This window comes from Lonchura striata, chromosome 3 (assembly GCF_050655825.1).
Source record: "Lonchura striata isolate lonStrDom1 chromosome 3, ASM5065582v1, whole genome shotgun sequence".
Lineage (NCBI taxonomy): Eukaryota > Metazoa > Chordata > Aves > Passeriformes > Estrildidae > Lonchura > Lonchura striata.
This window is the reverse complement of record NC_140705.1, coordinates 62562735-62580544: the sequence shown is the minus strand read 5'-3', so window position 1 is coordinate 62580544 and position 17810 is coordinate 62562735. Positions and strand designations below refer to the sequence as shown.

At 41.4% G+C, this 17810-nt stretch overlaps 1 long non-coding RNA gene across 1 annotated transcript in view; it reads left to right on the top strand.

Moving 5' to 3' along the window:
* LOC116183406 (uncharacterized) overlaps positions 1-17437 on the top strand; it is a 44498-nt gene extending 27061 nt beyond the window's left edge. Inside the window, exon 2 of the long non-coding RNA XR_004148031.3 lies at positions 14717-17437. This is a non-coding gene — a long non-coding RNA (uncharacterized LOC116183406). The remainder of the gene's footprint in view (positions 1-14716) is intronic.
* Positions 17438-17810: the final 373 nt, after the last annotated feature.

The following is a 17810-nucleotide window of genomic DNA, read 5'->3' as shown; positions in this document are numbered from 1 at the left end:
AGTCTTCTCCTTTCTCCACAAAAACTGGATTAATCTCTATGAGGCAGCTGCACAACAAAAGCTTAGATGGCTGCCCAGAAAAATCTTTCCTCTGTACCAGGTGCACTAGTGGGGTTAGGGCAGAGATCTTCCCTTTACCTGCTGGCCAGAGAGAGGCTCTTCAACATGGTATCGCTCCTTTTCACTTGCCTGACTTTTTGAAACCATAGTAAGGGAGATGCACTGCACTGCTGAAGATGACCCATCTGCTGGTCACTTCAGTGCTAGGGCACAGAGCAGAGCTGCTCCCGGGGGCGAATCCAGGACAGGACCAAGGGTTTTCCCACTTCCCTGCTGTAGTCTTACACCTTGGCTCTGGGCTGAGGTGGATGGTGTTTCTCTGCCTTACTCTGGGCTCTTGAGTGCTTTGGAGCTGAAGTGTGGTCTCCAGTGAGAAGCTAAATGAAATCTTTGTTGTTTCTGTGACCTCCAAACATAGGATCAAAGTGAAAACAGAGGCAAGAGTCAATCAGACAGTGATTACATTAAAGAAAATGGTTCTCTGCAGAAAGGATGAAAGAAAAAACAGACTGGGTGCTGGGACTGAAGTAAAGAAAACAAGACTTGTAGGGTTTTGAGGTATTTTACTTTACTTTTAATCCTTTCATAGTGTATTTTAAATTCATAAATAATGGAATAAAAAGACACCAACAAAACTCAGCTAAATGATCTTGAGTCCTCAATCCTCAATCAAAAAATAAACACTATAATGCTTTTAAAAGGAATTAGTAATCCACAATTATAGTATTCCATGTTTAAAAATAAAGCTGTTGAATAAATGAACAATACCATGGCTGAAAAGTATTTCAGCTGAAGAGTGAAATCCCTGCAGAGAGTGATCTGTGAGATTCTGCAGGAAATCTGCATTACAATACACCATTTCCATTTCCAGGGAGGGACTCACAGAAGGACACATGGAGGAGAAAAAAGAAATGAAAAAGCCCCAGTCCTTTATGCCTAGGTTGTAGGGGGCCTTGGCCCATCATTCTCATGCTAAATAGTTACTTCTTCTACAGGTACCTGACTTAAATGGGAATATTTTTTGAAAGAATAGTGAATGTGAAAAAGGCTAACAGAATTGGTTCTCAGGTTAAAGAAAACTGTCTTCATAGCTCACTTAGATAGCAGACATGAGTTTACTTCTCTGTCTTCCTGAAAATGAAGTAAGGAGTGTGTCTGAAGCACTGGGCTACTCTGCTGCTCTTTGTTTCTGCCCCTCCATTCCAACTACTCCACCTCTTGTTACTAATTAAATATCTTTGCAGTGGAGGAAAGCTAGATCATTAGCCCACTAGTCAACCAGCTTATGAGGGATGCAGGATGTCAGGGTCCTAAGGCTGCTCCAGGGACAATGACAGTCTGGTGTTGCTGTTCTCCAGTACAGGGGGATACAAATTGTGCCCTTTAGGCTTGAGTCTTCTGGCTGTAATTTAGCAGCTGGGGAAATGTCCATCCAGCATAACACAAAGTGTTATGTCCTGGCTGACTGCCCCATCTGAAGGCTAGTGTGCAATGGGCTATCCTCACTTGTATGTGGAAACATTGACACAAGGCTGGTTTCCTTTTGCTGCAGAGTGGGAAAATTTGTGAAATCTTTGTCAAATTTGTGGGATACGAAAAACGGAAAGGCAGCAAGTGGAAGAAAAAAGGAATAAAATTCCTGGCTTCTAGTCCCCAGGCTACTAAGCCAGCCATAGTGGGGTGTGACTGGGTCAGTGGCATTAGCATGTTCACATGTTACTTTGGTGGAGAGCAGCAGTAAACACACGGTGCTGTCTGCACCAAGCGTAGCAGGCAGAGAAAGTGTTTTGGCAGAGGGAAAGAATGGGCACATCAGCTGTATAAATCTGTTTGTTGCAGTCTGTACTATAACTAATACAATGGGCTGCTACTCTCTTTGTGGAAGATGACAATCTTGAAGACAAGTAGATGCCATGTTTCTGTCTTCCTAACATTTCATTACATGCAGAGTATCTTCTGCTTGGGTGTATATTGAAAGGAAGAGAAACCACAAAGCAATCAGCATCTGGTTATTTCTGCCAATCAAAAGTTTGTGGTGTTTCCAAAAAAGACCCAAAATTTGCCCCCAACCTCTGCTCCTGGAAAGCATTGACTGTTATCTTTTGCTTATAATTTATTGTGGCTCTGCATTATGCCAAAATATTATCTAATTAGGCACAGAATAATTTGAAATTTCTGCATTTGTACAAACATGAATACCTGCCTTCATACCTGGATTTAGTCACATTTTATCTAAGTGCGATATATCCATGGATTTTTGTATTTATGTTTGTATGAGTGTGTGTATGAAGGAGTATGTGTGCATTTCAAATAGATGTGTATGTGAGGAGGCAGTTTTAAAAACGTACCTTACATGGCATAAAATATACTGCTACATAAATCACAGGAAGAATTCCATCTCTAAATTAAAGTACACTCTAGAAAGAGCAATTATTGCCTCTAAAATGTTTCTGTTAAATTCATGAGACACCATACAATTTTATTCATGTTATCATCTACGGTTGCCTGAAAGTGTAAAAAAAGAAATCTTAGCCACTAGCAGAGAAATGTGCAAAATACTGTCAAAGGAGTGGCAAAGGTCATTTTTATTGCCCGCCTTTTTATGTGTTCCATTTTTGTATCTTTTTTTTTTTTTCTCATTGCAGTTTGTTTGTGTACATTGCAAAACTTTAATGGAAGAAAATATGAGGGGGCAAAATAAATATAAAGAAACAGACTGCTGTTCAACAGTGCTGAGCTGGTATTTCCATGAATGATGTTAGACTCGTGTTTAGAATAGAAATTCGGAAGGTCCACAAACAGAAGGTTGCAGAAATGCTTTTTTCCTTTTCTCTCTCTTTTACACTTGATACATTTTAAGATTGACACATATTTCTGTGTAGTTTGATAAATATGTTATCATTAAGCACAGCAGTACTGATTCTGTGAGGCACAGAAGGAAGAAGCCTTGGAACAGCTGGACCATACATTTTCTTTGTTGCTGTAGATGGCCCATTGCTCTGTGCATGGGATTTTGTTTGTGCAGGTTCAAATTCCAAACTCGATTGCTTAACCCCTACAGTAATAGCAACTGATTAGAGTTTAACACAGCAATAACAACATTTCCATATGCAGGTGCCTGACATCAGGCATGAGAGCTCCATTTGAGATTCCTAAGACAAGGTACCATTTTCCAGAGATGGCAGCAAGCATTTGCAGTTTTTGTTGAATTCTGTTGTATCAGCATATCCTTCATTTCTCTGAGAAGGAGAAGCCCTTAACTCTGGCTAATCAGTTGAAATAATATCTTGATCTTCTCAGTAAAGTGTCTTAAATTCAGACAAGCTTTTCTTGTTCAAAATCAGGCTTAGCAAAATGCATAAATAAATGCAGAGGTAAAAGGCAAGACTGAATATAATCAGATACTTAAGTGCTTTGCTGTATAAGAGCACCACATTTTATACATCTATTTTGTTGAGTCAGTCCCTAATTGTCTCTTATGCCTGCCTTAAAATGAAATTTACAACTGTTCTGGCAATGTTTAAAGGCAGTGTAGTTTAATTTCTATAGCTACTTTACTTTTTTTTGCTAGAAGTTTGCTTTCTCCCTTACTGCAAGACTCCTTCAGCAATAAAGAAAACTCCATGTGAAGTATGAGCAGAACCCTTGAATGAACACTTTATTCCTTGAGATAAGGAAAAACATTGTAAGAAAAATGTGATGGATAAGCTGACCTCTGCAAAAAATCCAAAGTGTTCCTGTTTCCTACTGCTCAGTAGGTGATTGTGCAGGTTTTTACCCCTCACAAGAGTCTGCATAGTTGCAAACCTACAAAAGTGAAAAGTGGTGTAGAAAAGCTGGCATTATAGTTAGATGCTGCATCTCCTGTGCAGATGCAGAAATGACCCCATGCAGAGTTTGTGCAAAAACCATTCAAGCCTTTCCCCTGAGGTCACTGCAGAAGTGGGGTGAAATGGCGGCTGAAACAAGGGTGTTACTGGACAGTGCTTGAGTACCAGGAAGTCCCAGCAGTACTGCCAGGACCACAGCCAAGAACGGTAACAAGGTGTTGTACACAAAATATTTCCATCAAGAAGGCAGAAATTCCTGAAATCTCCATATCTTGAATAGTCCTAAGAGAGTTCCAGCATAATTTGTCAGACCAGAAGCTTTAAATTTCCAGAGTTTTTAGATGCTTAGACTAACTGGACACTAGGACCCTTTTACAGGCCAAAGCAAAACAATCCAATCCATACACACACATACACACACACACAACACACACACAAATATATATATATATATAAAATCCAAATAATATAAATTGCTTGCTTAGTAGCAAATAATATAAATTGCTTGCTTAGTGTATTTCAAGGCATTTTCATATTTATTTCATCCATAGAGAAGCTTAGATCTGGGCAGGGAACCTATTCCCAGCCCTTTGAAACTGTTTATGGTTGAAATTGTTTTTCCTGTTGGAACAAATCCAACATGCTTTTAGATTTTTTCATAGAGAAGAAGGTACAGAACTCAGTATGGATTATTTGGGCTGCAAGTTGTTTATTTGAGTTCTGGACAATCCATGTATGAACTTGTGGAACTGATGTATTCTGTCTCCAGTGTTTTTATGATTAAAAAGACAGGGAGAAAATTATATCTCAGAAAATCACTGTTTACAGCTAATGTCCCAAAATGAGTTGAATCCCTGTAGTGGAGACTATCACATACCACTCAAACTCTTTTGTCTACTGCAATTTCTGGCTTTTCTGCCCACCTGCCTAGCCAGTAAATATGACTGGCACATTTCAGCACTGATGGAGAATTAAGGTATCGGAAATTCCACATTTGCTTTGACCTGGTCCTGGGCTGAGTGCAGCTCTGATTTCTGACATGAACGAAGCCCCAGATTCCTTAAGTTAGCACTGGTTTCTGACTCATCCACTCCTACCTTCTCCCTGACCTGCAAGCACTAGCCGAGGCCAGCCAACTCCCCTTCCTACCAATATACCTATAAGCATAAGTTTAAAAAAATAAATAATAATTACTCTGTTTGCCCCCCAGTAAAATGTCAGTCTGCATTTCTCAGGCCTTTATGAAAGGGTCTTTCTTTTAACTGTGACTTGTGCAAGCAACTACATGAATAATTTCTGTTTGATAAACAGTAAAAACAATGCTAAAATTAAACCATTCTTTTTGTCAGCATATGTAGCTGGAATGCTGAAGGCTGTTCTTCTAGTAGGGAGAGATCTTGCACACATCTATTTATCTGGTTAAACTTTGCGGCTCATTTTTAAAGCCAGCAACTTCTCAACCCCAAGCAGCAGAGCACAAGTAAAGGCAGATGGTCGAATGAAGCAAAAAGACTGACTATAAAAAGCTCAGCTTTTCAATAATGTTGCTGCCTCCCAGTTTTTTCAGACAAATCTCTCCATTTTGCCTTCCAGAGCCTCACAATTAAAATTCTATTCTGCCTGTCTAATCAAGACAGCAAATCTATTGAGTTGCATAATGCTGGGGATAATCAAGGAAGAATGTGACATGAATCCATTTTTCTTTACAGGTAGAAAATGAAATATTTTCTCTCTTCCCCTGAAAACTGATGGGTGGCTGAGGAATTTTTTATTTTACCTACCTTCTCCCTCTTGTTCCCTTCTACCTTTGGCACTAGACATTCACTGTTGAGTTGATCTGCTTATTAGGGACCACTGGCATGGGGGCAAACAGGTTTCAGTAGTGACAGTGCCTTAGTGGTGTGGGACAGGCACTACATGTGGCTCTAGGTGCTAGTGGGTTTAAATGGCGGTGTCAATTGCCTCACTGCCCACCACTTTACTTTAAGGTTATTTTTCCTGGTGAACTGAATTAAATGTGTATTTGTTCCCTAGTTGCTGTAGCTAAGACCTGTTTATTCATGTACTCTGAAATCCCTTCTGCACCTCCTCTAATTCATGTTAACATCCTTTAGGGCTGGTCTGGGCTCTTGAGAAGAAAACAGGGGCTTGCAGGATTTGATCCTGCAATCTGTGGGTTCTCACAGTTAAGTGACCAAATGTAACTCTGGAGCAAGGGCACGTCACTCCCTCTCAGCTGTTTGAAGAGGAGCTGTGTGAGCTTGTGCAATGACTGAAGTTGGCACGTAGCTTCCCATCCACCAGTAAATCCCTGAGCGTCGAGGTGAACAGGAAGACTACTTTTTGTGTGAAGTCAGAGAGGGAATCAACCCAACTGAGCTGAATTGGTTTGTAACCCAATCAGGCTTAATTTGGTTACAGGAAAAACAAGGCCCATGGAGTTTCAAACTTGCTCCTGTGCAACATCAGGAATGTGATTTGTGCCGATCTCATAATCGGGTGCAGACAACAAGGAAAACAAGTCCTTGCAGTGGTTTCTTTACTGAGCCTAACAAACCACATCTGATAAGCTATATAATTTGCTACAGCAATTTGTGCCAAAAATAAAAGGCACAGCCCTACAGTGCAGCACGTTTCTGAGAAAAACAGAACCCCACCTCTTGCCTTTGGAGCATCTTTCTCTGTCTTGTGCTCTCTCAGTGAGCCTGAGCAGATGCCTTCCACCCTGAATGACTGCCTCTGTGTTGCTGTGCCTGCCCTGCTCCCCAAACTGATTTTGGCTCCCTTCTTCCATGCAGGATGATCCAAGGTGATGGCACTAGCAGGGTTAGGAGGAAATGATGACAGTACCTTGATGACTTGAACAGAGAATGTTGTTTCTTGGCTGAGTGGCCCTGACTAGAGGGGAGGAATCTGAATCTGAATCATCAAGTAATAAGCTACACAACTTTTTATAAAAGAACCCAGGCTTTTGTTGTTGTTGTTGTTGATTTGGTAGTTATTCTAATATTGCAAGAAATGTGTCCCTTTAATTCAGTGACCAGAAAAGGAACTGGTTCTTCATATGTATTTTATGTATCAGGCTGCTAATGGAGAAAAAGTTCCTGTGCTTTTTGGTGGTGGTGGTGGGGTTTATCTTTTTTTTTTTTTTTTTTTTTTTTTTTTTTTTTGTCCTGTTGCTTACAGAAAGATGGGGAAAGAAAAAAAAGCAAACAATACAAAGTTCTGAAGAATGCAAGCTGTCAGCTATGCTGTGAAATAACTTGGAGGTTAAATGTGAATCCCTGCAGTGTATTTTCTAATTTGGATTTTGCCAAGGTTACCTTAAAAACCTTAATGCTTTTTGCAGTGTTTAGAGCAAAAACTGCAGATATGTTTCTTGGTTGTTAAAGGGAAAGCATATGAGAGGGAGGTGGACTAAAAGGAAAGGAGAATGAAAGGTCAATGATTTTAATTCTGTCGCTGAATTCCAAAGTTTGAAGGGATATATTTGCTTGAAAGGTCATGCTATGGAAGGTAAGCACCCTGAAAGCAGTGTGTTCAGGGTTGCACATTGGAAATAAACAACAAGGTAACTTGCTAGGATGTTTGCGTGTCAAAGGTGACAAAAAACCTGCCTTTTTTCAAAGCCTCTCAGCCCTCTGCAAACTCACTGGGATCAGGACTGGAGTTTAAAGGCAACACACTGGTGTTTGCTTTAACTCCTTAGACAAAAGCCCTATCCAGAAGCCAGCAAGATTTCACTCCTTACTGAAAACAACTAAAACAAAGAGCAGCAGGCTTCATAACAGTGTTTGTGAGTTCAGTGAGTTCACACTGTCTTCCTTTAAATATGAAAATTCTAGAAAAACAAATGCTGGGCACAAAGATCTGCAATGTTGACTTCGAATATGAAAATCCTTCTGATGGTAATTTTGAGGCTAAATATATCATACTTTGGTCCTTTGCTTGCACATAACCCAGCACAATGGATTCCAAATTTATGACTATTGCCTCTGAGCACTACTACGACACAACAGTGGATACTGATAATGTTATTTATTCTTCAGTTAAAGTTACCTGGAAGGAGTGAGATCCTACAAGTCAAGTATAAGAAAGTTTTCCTTTAACACCCACCCCTCCTCTCTGCCCCCCTGGCCAATTCTTGCATGGTTCATTAATGGATTTTAACTATATAAGAGTCCTGGAAGGAAGGAAAGTTCTTAGGCAAGGACGATGGAGGCGCACAACAGAATAAGTGACTTATACAAGGTCATGCAGGAAACCTGATGCTGTGCCAAGAACAGAGTGTAAGTTCCTTGAGTTCTAGTTAAGCTCTTTGTCCATTTACCCATCCTCCTGCCTGCTTGCCTAAGCCAAATAAACAACGACAGCCACACACACACACACAGCCACACACACACACACACACGTGTACCTACGTACATGTGCACACATTACAAGACAACAAAACAGTGTTCCTAAAAACAAAGTCAAATATTTGGAAGCAGCAGGCAAAGTGTGCTTGTGCACCTTTAGTTTAAGCAGCCCTGTCTCTGTGCATTCTAATGCATGGTGCTTAAACAAATTCAACAGTTTAAAACTGCAGCCCATTGAGCATATGGACAGTGCAATCTTCAAAAGGATTTTCATCAGGCAACATGCTGGTGGAATGTGGCTTGTCCCAGGAATAAAGCACACTGGGTTTTAAGTTCTTTCCCCCAAGTGCATGGGGAACAAGGGCTTTTGAAGGAATTATCACTTGAGTATTTTAACATGAGAAACAGCTGATTTAGCCCTTGCCTCATTGTCTGAAATCTTTACTTGAGGCTGAAAAGTAGCACGAGCATTGTTAGCCTGAACCATTATAGTCTGGCAGACACAAGCAATGGTAAACAGGATTGTATAATGGTGTCAGCAGCTTTAGGAGTTAGCTGCTGCTACTCAGTCTATATTTAATCATACACTGAGTTTCACTGTCTGATTAGGCTCTACTCCTGTATCCCAGAAAACAGCTGAAATATTTTCTCCTGCCTTAAATGAGAGGAGGATCAGGCTTTAAAGAAAGGGGCTCTTATTTTTTGCAAAGCTGTACTCAATGAGCATGTTTTGGAAATACATCAGCATGACCTTTCAGCAATGTGCCAAAAAATGGGAAAAAAAGAGAAAGACTTTGGGAACTGCCAACCAGGAAACATTGTTTTGTTTCTTTAAAAAAGAAAACCAGAAACCCGTCCAAGAATTTTTGTGTAAGTTAGAGGCTAAGTCACTCTCCTTTATAATCACTCATCTTTTTCTGGATACTGTATTTTCAGTGAGGGTAGATAAAATCTGGCAACAAGCTCATTGGCTCTGTGTTTGGATTCAGTCCCCTTGACACTCATCTGCCTTCATAAACTTTCATCTCCTAAATGCAAAGCAAGTTCGCCCAGGAAAGGAAAAATAGGGAAGGGGTCTGGGGTGAAGCTGGTGAACTGCACAATAAAAATCCAAACTGCAGCTTTTGCCATTTCTCAATGAAGAAAACATTAGCAATGGCCAAGAAGTGCAATAAAATGCCATAAATCACCCAGTTTTATTTCCTCTTTGTGAGCACTACATAAAGATGAATTTCTGGCAATTTCTAGATACACACAGGTTTTGCAAGTGTGATTATTTCTTCAGGTTGTGTTGCACTGGGTAATTTCAAAACATGCACAGAGAGTGAATTGAAGAGAGACCAAAAGGTGAAAAGCTGTATGTACTACTCCTTCTCCCTGCTCCCTTCCCCCTGTGCCGGCTGTTTTGCAGAGTCAGCCTTCCATGCATCATCAGCTCTCTACAAGCGGTGGAAACCCCCTCCCTAGAAGTCTGAGGCCTTGTGCAAAGCCATAGGATTTGGCTATCCCAAATGCATTCTGGTGTATTTCTTATTCTACTCCTCCCCCGTGTTTACATTCCAGCTCATTTCTCATTTTCCATGGGAAAGAAAGATACTAACAGGTATAACAAGGGGCCCTTTAAATATTTCCTGATTCCTGCTTCCAAATGGAACCCTGAAACTGTGTTTTACAGAGGTTTTCACACAATGTAATTTTAATAGTAGCATAACTTTTATTGAAGTTTTGTTAAAGTGGGAAAAATAGTAAAAAATAAATTATAAATTCTTTTAATGTTAATTGCTAATGTAAAGTGGAATTACTGCTGGTTTATTAAACACAAGCAAGTCTGATAAACCCAGCCCTCCAATTTTACTTGGAGCTTGGTAATTTTTCTTAGGTGACTGTTCAAAGGGTTTAGATCCCAACTTAATTCACTTTAAGGTTTATTTTAATTTCATAGGTAATTAGAGGTACTTTTCTTCATGTTAAAGATACCTGATGTTGCAGAATGATAACAAAATCCCCAACACCCAGTTGGGACATAAATGGGACATATTAAAACATCCCCCAACATTCATTTTGTGTCCCTCTAGATTAACCAGTTGGCTAGTAAGCGCTGAGCCAAATTCTGCCTCAGTGACTCATATGCAGCCAGTCTCCCCCCGACCTTAATGACAGTTCTGTGCCTACGTCTAAGGGCAAAATTTGACCCATTTTTTCCCAGGGTGGTAATGGGCTCAGATGCATCTTCCTTCTCCTATTTTGCTCTGCTGATGGATGAGTGCAGTGCACCAGCACAAACAATCGTGGTATAGATCCTAAACATAAATGCGATGTTAATTTCAAGGTCTATTAGCAGCACCACGAAAAAAAATAAATGTTTGACAGGACAAAATCTGCAGGGGAAAAGAAAACATTATTCTCAAGCTTCAGGGAGGTTATTATTACAAACAATGGAGAATCGATAAATTATATTTAACACTATTAAAGGCAGTTGACAGTGTTCCTTTGAGTGAGCACACCGAGGTCCCGAACACCGTGTGACTGCTGCCCGAGCGCCCAGAGCTTTCTAACTCACCACCGGGTCACGCTGGGAACACTGCACAGCGTTTGTGCAAGGGCTGTGGGAAGTGCCCTGTGCCGAGCACACAAACACACACTCACACTCACACTCACACACACACAAACTCACACTCACACACACACTCACTCTCACACACACACACACACACACACTCACTCACACTCACACACTCACACACTCACACACAGACATGCACACTCACACACTCACACACACACACAAAAACACGCACACACTCACACTCACACTCACACACACACACACACTTACACACAAACACATACACACACTCACACACAGAAACACACACTCAGACACACATATACACACACATACACACACACAAAAACACACACACGCTCACACACGCTCACACACACAAAAAACCCACACACACACTCACACACACACACACTCACATACACACAAACATACACATACACACACACACTCTCACACACACTCACGCACTCACACAAACACTCACACACACAAAAACACACATATGCACACACACTCACACACACAAACATACACATACACATACACACACACTCTCACGCACTCACACACACACACACTCACACACACAAAAACACACACACACACTCACACACAAAACACACACACAAACATACACATACACACACACACTCTCACACACTCTCACACACTCACACACACACACTCACACACACAAAAACACACATACGCACACACACACACACACACACAAACATACACATACACACACTTACACACACTCTCACACACACTCACGCACTCACACTCACACACACTCACACACACAAAAACACACATACGCATACACACACACACACACACACATACACATACACACACACACTCACACACACTCACGCACTCACACTCACACACACACACACAAAAACACACACACACTCACACACAAAACACACACACACAAACATACACATACACACACACACTCACACACAAACATACACACACTCTCACACACACAAAAACACACACACACAAACATACACATACACACACTTACACACACTCTCACACACACTCACGCACTCACACTCACACACACTCACACACACAAAAACACACATACGCATACACACTCACACACACACACACACAAACATACACATACACACACACACTCACACACACTCACGCACTCACACTCACACACACACACACAAAAACACACACACTCACACACAAAACACACACACACAAACATACACATACACACACACTCTCACACACACACACACTCACACACAAACATACACACACTCTCACACACACTCATGCACTCACACTCACACACACAAAAACACACACACACACACACACTCACACACAAAACACACACACACACACACAAACATACACACACACACACACACACACACACACACACACACACATCAATAAACTAAATCACAGCCTGCCCCCCCTGCCCCCCAGCTTGTTATGCTTAATTTCTGAGCTGGTGAAGTGGGCTGCTGCACACTCTCAGGGCTGTTTTTTGTTTCGTTTGAAAGCAAGTGGAAAGGCAAAAGCAAACAGGGTTTTGGCTACGAAAGGATGACCTTCCTTGCAAAGAATTTAAGTTTTTTTAACTTCAGAGGGGAATGAGGCAGGAATGCTGTTTGTATCTGAACACTAACATGGTGAAGGGGAATGGGGGGAGGGAAGCGGCATCTTCCTCCTATCACTTCGGTGCTTTCAAAGATCCCCATTTCCCAGAAGTACTTCTGTAGCAGGATAATATAATTATTAGCAGCTGTTAAAACAAACAACAAACAAAAACAAAAAGCGCAGGCCAGGGCTGGCATGTGTGCAGATGCCTGAGTGCTCTGAGCGCCGCACGGAGCGCTCCGGAGAGGCCCCTTTCCCCACGCACCGCTCGGCTCGGGCGCGGTGGGGCCGAGCGCGGCGGCCAGAGGCATTTATTTTCATCCATTCATCTTATGAATGCCCAACACTCCTCCATTTGACGAGTGCAGCGTTGATTCTTTTGCTGCTCGAGCACGCTCTCCCATAAACAAAAGGCAGAAGAGATGACTTATTTCAGATTTAGAGAAACACGGGGAGGGGGGACAAATGAAACAACAGAAGGAGCAAATGCAAAAACTTCCACTCTTTTAAAGAGGAATATGGGGAGAAGCGGAGAGGGGGAGAAAGAGGTTAAATGATGGTTTGCTCCGGTGGCTTTAGAAATCTGACAAGTGGTAGGATTTCTGATCACATCTTTTGTTGTCATGTGGCTCGTTCCTGGGATTGCGGGGGGTGTGGTTTGGGTGGGGGGGATGCAGATCTTTCTCTCTTTCCATTTTTAACAAGAGCCTTCAGGGCCTTAAATTCTGGCTAAAAGTTTATAAACATGATCCTGGGAATCTGTAAAATACAAAAGCGAATGAAAGCATTCCCATGCGAATTGTTTATTAAAATCACATGATTTTTAAGTAGCTCTCATGATTCCTTGGGCCAGTTTCACGATTCTGAAAGCTCAGTGTTGGCGCTATAAATTCTACCTGTTCCCTGGGACTACTTTTTCTGATTAGCTGGCTCTAGGCAGCTACTTGGTCTGCAAATTCCTGTTCGGAATCTTCCATTCATTTATTAACAAGGCAGAGGGGCACAGGTAGAGTGTCAGCCCCATGAATATGAATGACCTGCTTGAGTGATCCGGGTGGCAGGCACCAAAGCAGCGACTCACAGCAATTTAAAACATGACTGCCTCCAAGAGTGCGCACCCTCCCTCCCTCCCTCCCTGCTTCGAGGATCCCATGCCGGAACAGCGATGCGGTGTGTCAGTGCAGAGCCGCCCTTTCTTTAAGCTGGGGCTGCAGTGGCTGAGGCACGGACACGGGTTCGGGCTGTGCCGCCGGAGCTCCAGCGGAAGGCAGGCAACATCTGGACCAGGGGCAGGGCGGGCAGGAGGGTTTGAAACCGCTGTAGCAGAATGCACTGGCTCCCATCCCCGAGTCTGCAGCAGCTAAAATGAAATGCAAAATGGCACATATCGCATGCATGTCCCCTTTGTCTGGGAGGGAGAGACTTCTCTCATTAAAGGGGCAGTACGCAAAAGCGGCGAGGTTTCTGACGCTGTTAAGCTTCCTGGTATCTTTCCAGGCTGGATAATAATTGGCAAATGTCGAAGTCTTAAACAAAATTTAGCGGTAGTTAAAAATGTGACTAAACCCCGAAGGTTGGTATTAAACCCAGACAAATCCCTTTAATATACTGGGCCAGACCTGCTGTAAGTATTTATGAAACTTTGCAGCTTGGACCCCTCTCCACTGATAATGACGGTCAGTCTTGTTATCATGGACCTCTTCCTTTGTCCTTCCCTTGCCTGCCAGGCAAAGAAGCTCTGCCGCTTACATTTTCTTCTTGACCCTCCTTGTCCTTTTCTCAAGTGCCTCTTATGCTGGTTAGATAAAAGGTAGCAGTGTTCTAAAATGCTGCCTCTGTAGTTTTGCTATGTAAAATGACATTCATTCTAAAGAGTGGTAAGAAAATAATGATCTCATTAGAAGAGAGTTTAGCTGTGTAGTGGTTCCTCTCTGTAGTGGAGATTAAATAGCAGCTAACTACAAACAATAGTCATTTAAACAAAGAGCCAGCATCAAAGTTATTATCTCTCTTTCTGCCCTTCAAGAACATCATCAGAAATTGATCCTCTCACCACTGCACATTTTCATCAAAGGTTCTGAATTTTAAGCTTGAAACACTAATTGTTTTGTGCATGTGCATGTGTGTGTGTGTCTATGTGTGTTCTAAACTGGTTTCTCAAGTTGGTGTTCTTAACTAATTTTTGGTGACATTTCACTTTTTTTTTGTCATTAACTTTCTTAATTGTTGTTTTTTTTTTCTTTCTTCCTCAGAAAGAATACAAATCCTGTCTCAAAAAAGAGAGGTGAAATGGCAGAAATAAAAGAAATAATAGTGCAAACATTTTTTTCTCTTCTGTGTATAAGGAATACTAGGAGCATGTGGTCATTGCACATTTGGGAAATGTAATAAAACAGGTGGTTCAGAGTTGCAGATGCTGCCCAGACTGTAATCAGAGTAAGAGAAGGATGGGAATGATGAATCTGGGATTTCCAAATTTTTGCCACATCTAGGAGAATGTTAAAGTGGAATTGCAGGACATGAAGCAAGGAAATGAACAGCCACCCTTCTCTCCTGTGACCCAACACCTCCACCTCTTCAGGTGATGGTACATAATTTGTTTCCTTTCTGAAACGAGAGCCTACCTTTCTTGGTTAATGCCTGCTCAGAGCAGAACCTCTGCTCTTTACATTCATGCAGCTTTTGAGCTGTGGAAGGGGAGAGGCATGAGAAGCAAACTATCCAGGAACATGTAATTTAAAACTGGAGCTCTCTGGTTGATGCTCACACTGTTGGAATTGCTGCCATGCAACACCACTGACGGAGGCCCCTCCTGCATTTCAGGGATGGCAACAAGCAAAGGAGTGGTGTGTAATGATGATTATGGTTTTGGTTCATGTATGCATACATGCAGCAAACCCCAAGTTATTTGATTTGTGGTTGTCTCAAATTCAAGCATACATTCTATGTCAGGAAAGAACAGCTTGTGAGAAAATTACCCTCACTGTAGTGCATGAAAATGCTTCATTTTTCTAAACATCTTTGTTCAGTATGAAGAGCCATATGCATGAAGACCCAAAATACAGAGCTGTCACTGTTTTTTTAAGGGTAGATGTATACAGTCACCTATGTTTACTGTGACCTCCAAATGCCAATTATATTTCTAGGAAATCTGAAAGAAAAATGTCAGGCTTTTTGTTTGAGATTTCCCGTGAAAAGTGAAAACTGAAAATGCAGCAATAGCTTGGTTAAAGCCTCAGTCTAGCTGGGGTTGGTCTGATCTGAATGGATTTCTTTCTGGAACAGTTCTCTTTGCTGTGAAAAACATTGTAAAGTATGTATTTTTCTTTCCTTGAAAGTACATTTTTATTCAAAGAGATTTTTTTATCTTTTAAATGAAAAACATTTTTTCCAAGTCAGCTAGGGGTATAAAAGTGCCCAAATACTAGTGAGTCTGAATTCCTGACCTCTGATCTGGAGAGGTTACTGAATGCATAATATTGAAGAATCGCAAAAAGGGAAGAAGTGTAATAAAAGATAATAGCAGTGACTTCTACTACCCACATCCAGTCGAGAAAGAAGTTATCTAAGGACATTGTAGCACTCACAGAAGCAGCTAAAAAGAAAGCAGGAAGAAAGAGAAAACAAATTATGATTAAATGGCGAAGTTCAAAATGCTGTTTGAGGTAAGCAAGATCCTCTGGAAAATGGAGAGAGAGCAGGAATGAAGCCAAAAGTAAAGAGTGCAAGCTATGATAAGAAAAAAAGAGGATGAAAATTCTGAAGAATGGCAATTACTTGATAATAAGGGTTATTTAAATATGTAAGATACCGTAAGCCCATCTGTCCACAGGATTTCAAGGATGCAAGGAAAGCAATTAAGGGGAACAGGGTTCTTCCAGAGAGTTTTGACAACTCCTTTGATTGCCAGCAGGGTAGATGGTACAGAGGAATGCAGTGAATTTGTGGAAGAGTCAAATTAGTTTCACATTGGTGCTGTGCAAAATGCACAAAAGCATTGCCCTGCAATGCCAGGCCATCTGTGTGACCTACCTGGGGTTGTGGCTGGAAACACTTCTTCCAGAGCTGGTGACAACCCACAGGATGGGGACTTGTGTAGATGGGCTGAATCCGTGGGAGCTGCCTCTGCTATTTCCGAAGGTTTTTTTCATGCTGTTACAAGTCTCTGGTTGTTCAGCTCTGCTGCTTGCTCTGCCTCTCTGGGGAGCAAAGCAGTCAGGACAGCACTGCCTAATGAACGGAGCACAGCAGCAGGAGGTCTTCCACCCTGGTTTATTCATTGTGGCCCCAGGTTTTACTTAGCAAAACTCCTTCACTCACAAAACAAGTTTAATGCTGTCTCTGATACAGTATGGCTACTGTACCTTGACTTTCAATTACATTAAATCCTATTATAATCACTTTCTTTATAACAAATCCTCTTTAACACCTGAAAAGCTCAGTTCCCATGGGTGCAGTGCTGTGTTCTTGAAATAAAAAACAGTGGAATTCTAATGGAAATGCATTAACTGGGAGAATACTTTGAAAATGTGCCTGGCATGAAAGGCCTTCAGCACGCAGCTTACATTCAAATAGCAGAGGAGAAAAAAATTTCCAGAGCCAAGCACTTGTACACCAGCTGCCTTAAGATAGAGTGTCTGAATCACTGTGTTATCACAGTAAAACATCTTGTATGGAAAATCATCACTATCCAAAGACAGGTCAAGTACAGGTTATCTAAGTACTGTTATTATAGAACTGAATGTTTTCCATCAAAACAGGAGCAAGAATTTGAAGAGATTTACGGTGATGGCCAAGAGGCTCAGTGGTATAGTTGATAAACCATGGAGCTTCTTTGTGATTCTTTTATTTGTTGTTGCTGCTGTTTTTTTTCTGGCTGGCAGAAGGGCACCAAAAGTAGTATGCCACTATTTGTTAACAATTCTTTTCATGGTTCTACCCTTCCTGGAAAAATAAAAAGATTTTGTGCATGATTCACATGTTGTTTGTTTTATCTTGTATAAAAATTACCATCCTGTTTTCTATTAAAATGAGAAATAATGACTCATGTCGCTTCATTGGGGGAGATAGAGAGAGGGGGAGAATATTTCTAATACAGATGCAAATCTGGTACCTCATCCAAACAACTGGGTCTTTCTCAATGCACTTTACATACAGCTTGAAAAGGAAATGCTCACTCAGAGGTTCTAGGAAATAGCAGGTAAAATGAATGACGTGAATAATTCATGTCTTTAGGGTACCATACACATCTTGGTCTGTTTTCCATGATAGTTGGGTTTGCTGAGGGAACCTGAAAGCCTGAGCTACACCTTTATGCTTAGAAACTACCTGTGGAGTTCTTTAACA